The sequence below is a fragment of the Neomonachus schauinslandi genome, chromosome 10 (genome assembly GCF_002201575.2).
Source record: "Neomonachus schauinslandi chromosome 10, ASM220157v2, whole genome shotgun sequence".
Classification (NCBI taxonomy): Eukaryota; Metazoa; Chordata; class Mammalia; order Carnivora; family Phocidae; genus Neomonachus; species Neomonachus schauinslandi.
In genome coordinates this window covers 35,861,129-35,867,145 of record NC_058412.1, presented here as the reverse complement: position 1 = coordinate 35,867,145, position 6,017 = coordinate 35,861,129, and the positions used below count along the sequence as shown (strand labels likewise).

General features: G+C 45.1%; 1 pseudogene; it reads left to right on the top strand.

Moving 5' to 3' along the window:
- The first annotated feature begins 3,953 nt into the window (after positions 1 to 3,953).
- LOC110587495 lies at positions 3,954 to 5,570 on the top strand (annotated as a pseudogene).
- Positions 5,571 to 6,017: the final 447 nt, after the last annotated feature.

The window sequence follows — 6,017 nt, the reverse complement described above, 5'->3', positions numbered from 1 at the left end:
TCTCCAATCACGTTCATCAAAATGGAAATCAGCGTTTCCTTGGCCAGGCCCCGGGTGCTGTCTGGGGGCCTCGGCAGCCCACAGAAGAGCCCCCTCCACGCACGTGCTTGTGTCTGCTCCTGCCACCGGAATTCCTCCTGCCACCAGCATCAGGGTCACTGGAGACTGTGCAAAAAGGGAGGTCTCCTCCAGGAACGTAACTGCTGTGCCTGTTCTCAGGTCTTCCCATGATCCTGCTCTGCCAACAGTCCTGCTCCCTGCCTGGGACACAAACAGCCCATAAGGTGAGGGACCGGGGAGCCTGCCATCTCAAGCCCACGGTAAAGCCAAACTGACCAGCAGTCTGAGCTCTGGTGCGTCTCGGAGGGCAGGGCGATCCGAGTCCTAGGGAACTCTGTCTGTGTGTCATCGTGACCACAGTGAAGGGAGGAAGCACATTTGAGGCAGCTTATCTTTTGAATACACCCAGAGGCGACTGTCAGTGCCATTACCATGCTCATGTAACTGATGTGGTGGCCCAGTCTTCCAGAGGGTCCCCTTCCAAGAATGAGGGGGTTGGCCTTTGGGGAAGGGTAGGGAGCCCAGACATCTGTTATGTGCCAGGCCCAGCAGAATTCCTGGCAGCTCTGAAGTGTGCCTGGTCTGGAGGGAGAGTGAGAGACTCAGGGGCTCAGGGACAGGTGACAGGCGATGTCAACATCTTCCCAAGACTGGGAAGTCAGGCCAGGCCCTCTGGAAGTAAGCTTTTTCTTAAAAGATTTTTTTTTTTTTTTTTTTTTTTGAGAAAGAAAGAGAGGGGGAGAGGGGAGAGCATGAGCTGGGGGGAAGGGCAGAAGGAGAGAGACAAGCAGACTCCCTGCTGAGCAGGGAGCGCAATGCAGGGCTCCATCCCGGGACCCTGGGATCATGACCTGAGCTGGAGGCTGATGCTTAACTGACGCAGCCACCCAGGCGCCCCGAGAAGGAAGCTTTTGCACTGAGCTTTGAAAGTTGACTCTGAAGATCCCCAGTTTGAATTCTTTTCCTTCTGTCTTTCCCTCAATTTCAGGGTTTCTTCACCTGGCCCATCAGCAGCCCAGGGACTCAGCACTGTTCTCTGATAGCTAAAGCCTCTTGCTCTCTATCCCACCTGGGCCTCCCTCCTTTGCACCATCTCTACCTCTCCCTCATGTGTCCTCACTAAGAGAACTTGCCCTCTAGGGCCCCCACTGCTTGGTTATTGGGGTCATGACCTCTAAGAATCAGATGACTGACTGTTTCTGGGAAAATGTGCTAAAATAAAAACATAAAACAAATATATAATTTGTTTGGGCACCTTGAATCTAGGTTCAGAGCCTCTGGATGCGTTAGCCTCTGGCCCATGTACATAATAATAATTCTCCGCATCCGCATGGAGCTTCCTAGCAACAAGTAGGAATGAGCCCTCTGATCAGTCCCTCATTAGGAAGGATCTTCCTTGAGCCTGACCTACTTTTTTTTGAGAATCTAATGAGAGCCATGGATTTTCCCCCCAATAAAATGCACATATCCCAAAACATCTAAAATCTAGCATTCATTTCTCAGAAGTTTCAGATTCCTCCTGAAACCTATTCATAAAAATCCAACTCTGCTTCTGTTGACATTCAATTAATTATGAGTCTAAGGACCCCATACTCTGATCCCTCTATTTAAATGGTTCCTCCTCCATGGGGTCTCCCCTAAACCACCAGCTGGAAATCCTCTCCCCTTCATTGGTTCTCTCTCCTCACTCTGTGAAGTCAAGGCCATGGGCTCCCAATACCTCTTGCCATGGCACCTGGAGATAGAATCAACATTTAGGTCTCTTCTTCAGTACACTGGACATTTGGGTCTCTCCCACCCAAATGTTAAAGCAGGTTGAGCAGTACATAAGTTGGTTGAATATAAGTTTGCTTATTGGATCAGAAACATAACAGAACTAGGAGAAGGGAAACCGATAAAACTGTGTGAGGGGACACCTAAAAGAATGAGTTTTTAATCTGTGAAGATGGTGCCTGAGAGAGCATATGTGTATCTAATATCAAGGAAACCATGAAAGCTATCAGTAGCACACACTGGGATTTGCTTACCAAAACTGAAAATACTGAAATTAAGAAAGCCTGCAAAAATTGAGAGAGATGGCGTGTTCTATTGGTTTTAACACTAATTTATGTAGTGGGTAAGGGAAACATATGGCCCTCATTATCTTGAGAGGTTATGTAAGTCACAGACACAAATAGGTTAAAGAAAGGTTTAGAGATTGCTGAAAGGAATTAAAGAAGCCCTAAATAAATGTAAAGGCATGCTGTGTTCATGGGTAGGAAGACTTAATGTTGTTAAAATGGCAATACTATCCAAAACAATCTACAGATTCAATGCAGTCCCTATCAAAATTTCAACAGCCCTTTTTTCGTAGAAATGAAGAAACCTATTCTCAAATTCATATGGAATCTCAAGGGGTCCCCTAGATCCAAAACAATCTTGAAAAAGAAAGACAAAGTCGCATTATTTACAGCCAACATATGGAAGCAGCCCAAGTGTCCATCGGTAGATGAATGGATAAAGAAGATAAAGAAGATGTGGCATACGTATACAATGGAATATTACTCTTCCATAAAAAAGAATGAAATCTTGCCATTTTCAATAATGTGGATGAGTCTACAAGGTATTATGCTACATGAAATAAATCAGACAGAGAAAGACAGATATTGTGTGATTTCACTTACATGTGGAATCTAAAAAACAAAACAAATGTACAAATGAAACAAACCAGAAACAGACTCATAGATGCTGGAAACAAACCGGTGGCTTCCAGAAAGGGGGAGGGGCTGGGGGATGAGCAAAATAGGTGAAGGGGATTCAGAGGCACCAACTTTCAGTTATAAAATAAGTCCTGAGGAGGTAATGTTCAGCATAGGGAATATAGCCAATAATATTACAAAAACCTTGCAGATGGTAACTAGACGTATAATGGGAGTCATTTCGTAGTGTGTAAAAATACCAAATCACTATGATATATACCCAAAAGGATACTGCATATCATTTATACTTCAAATAAATAAATAGAAAAACAAAGTTCGAGAACTTGTGCTTCTTGATTTCAAAACTTACTACAAAGCTAAAGGATCCAAACAGTGTGGTACTGGCATAAGAATTGAAACATAAGTCAATGGAACAGAACTGAGAGTCCAGAAATAAACCCACACATCTATGGCCAATTGATTTTTGACAAGCCTGCCAAGTCTGTTTAGTGGGGAAAATAAAATCTCCTCCGTAAATGGTGCTGGGACAAGTAGATTTCCACAGGCAAAAGACTGAAGTTGAACCTCTACCTTATAACATATGCAAAAATTAACTCAAAATGGATCAATGACTTTAATATAAAAGCTAAAACCATAAAATTCTCAGAAAAAAAATACAGAAGTAAACCTTCATGATGTCATATTTGGCAACAGATTATTGGATTTGACAAGAAAGGCATAAGCAACAAAAGAAAAATATAGTTAGTTTGGACTTCATCAAAATTTAAGACTTTTGTGCATCAAAGGACATTATTTTTTTAAGATTTTATTTTTAAGCAATCTCTACACCCAACGTGGGGCTCGAACTCAACCCAGATCAAGAACCACTTGCTCCACCGACTGAGCCAGCCAGTGCCCCAAAGGACATTATTAAGAAAGTAAAAAGGCAACCAATAGAATAGGAGAAAATATTTACAAATCATGTATGTGATAAGGATTTAATATCCAGAATATATAAACTACTCCTACAACTCAACAACAAAAAGACAAACTCAGTTTAAAAATGTACAAAGGGTCTGAATAGACCTTTCTCCAGAGAAGATATACAAATGGCCGATAAGCACATGAAAAGATGTTCACCATCATTAGTTAGGGAAATGCAAATCAAAACCACAGTGATGAAGGGTTTGGCCTTGGCAACCACAGCCTGGCCCGATGTGGCTCGAGATTCTGCCCGGGATTGACATCATGGCCATGTGCTTGCTCATCCCCAGCATAGCCTCTGCGCACATCCACAGGTTCACTAATGGAGGCAAGGAAAAAAAGATTTGCCAATTATTCATGTCAGCGGAGCTTGATAGAAAGAGATAGACGCTTCTCTGGAGTTAATCGTTACCATGTGTCAAGGGGTTTGGAGAATATCGATCAAGGAAGCATTTTCCTGATTGACGAAAAAATAACTCGGTTATGCTCATCTACCCCTTCTAGAAGGTTATGCAGTGTCTTAATGTACTGCATAGTAAAACCAACGAAAAAGTAAAATCCAAACCAAACCAAATAAGAACCACAGTGACACACTCTTTCATCCCCAAGTGTTGGAGAGGAGGCAGTGACATTCGAACTCTTGTGTGCCGCTGATAGGAAGGTAGAATGGGGCAGCTGCTGTGGAAAACAGTTTGGTGAGACCTCAAAATGCTAAGCATCAAGTTACCATATGACTCAGCCAATTCCAGTCCTAGGTATAAATCCAGAAGAATTGAAAAGAAGCTCAAACAGATACTTGAACACCAATGTTCATCGCAGCATTATTAATAATAGCTGAAAGGTGGGGGCAACCGAGACGTCCATCAACAGATGTCTAGAGAAAGAAAGCGTGGCGTCTACACCCCATGGAATATCATTCAGCCTTACAAAGGAATGACGTGCTGACACTGCCACCACATGAATGAACCCTGGAAACACGGTGCTAACTGAAACAGACACGAGAGGACAGATACGGTGTGCTTCCACTCAGCTGAGGTGCCTAGCCCAGGCACTTTCAGAGACAGAAAGTAGAACGATGGTCACCTGGGACAGGGGAGGGGAGGAATGGGGAGCCATGCTTAAAGGGCACAGAGTTTCCGTTTGAGGCAACGAAAAAGCTTTGGAAATAGGGCGATGGTTGCTCCATGTTGTGAAAGTGCTAAAAGCCACTGAGTTGTACACTTTTTTTTTTTTAAAGAATGATGGAGGGACACCTGGGTGGCTCAGTTGGTTAAGCGACTGCCTTCGGCTCAGGTCATGATCCTGGAGTCCCGGGATCGAGTCCCACATCGGGCTCCCTGCTCAGCGAGGAGCCTGCTTCTCCCTCTGACCTTACCCCCTCTCATGTACTCTCTCTCATTCTCGCTCTCTCAAATAAATAAATAAATCTTTAAAAAAAAAAAAAAGAATGATGGAGGGACGCCTGGGTGGCTCAGTCGTTAAGCGTCTGCCTTCGGCTCAGGTCATGATCCCGGGGTCCTGGGATCAAGCCCCGCGTCGGGCTCCCTGCTCCGCAGGGAAGCCTACTTATCCCTCTCTCACTCCCCCTGCTTGTGTTCCCTCTCTCGCTGTCTCTCTCTCTCTGTTAAATAAGTAAATAAAATCTTTAAAAAAAAAAAAAAGAACGATGGAGAGAAATGTGTGGGTGATAGTCTCACCACAGATCATCAGGAACATGGTGGATTGAACCACTGGCCGCTGAAGACCACTGATTGTCCCAGAGCCCCATTCCTCACCAGCATGGGTGACGGCATTCCAGAATGGAGGGCCCTCGCCTCGGCCACGGAGGCGCCCCTGCGATCCCTATGACGAGGCTGAGGGTGGGCCTTGGGCTCCGCAGGGACCCGTCCTGGGGTACCAACTGTGTGGTAGCTGGAGACATTCCTCAGGCAAATTGGAATGGCCAACCCAGAGCTGCTGGCCACTGCTGTGCTTTGGAGCATCAGATTTCTCTCAGGCACCAAATATGCACCCTTTTAAAGGAGTAACAACAACAAAAGAAACCATATTCTATTAATTGACTAGTAAGAAGCACTCTCTTATACACACACACACACACACACACACACACACGCACACAGGCTCTCCCAAGAGAGACATCAGTTACGGACATTGGCAATGGCTCCCCGCTCCAGAAGGAGCACACCATTTGGCATGCTTGCCGGCCAGAACTCCTCATCTCTTTCTCCACTGGCATGAACACCAGGCTGCTGTCAGGGGCCCCATGGAGTTTTCAGGTAGCTCCCTGTAAGCTAG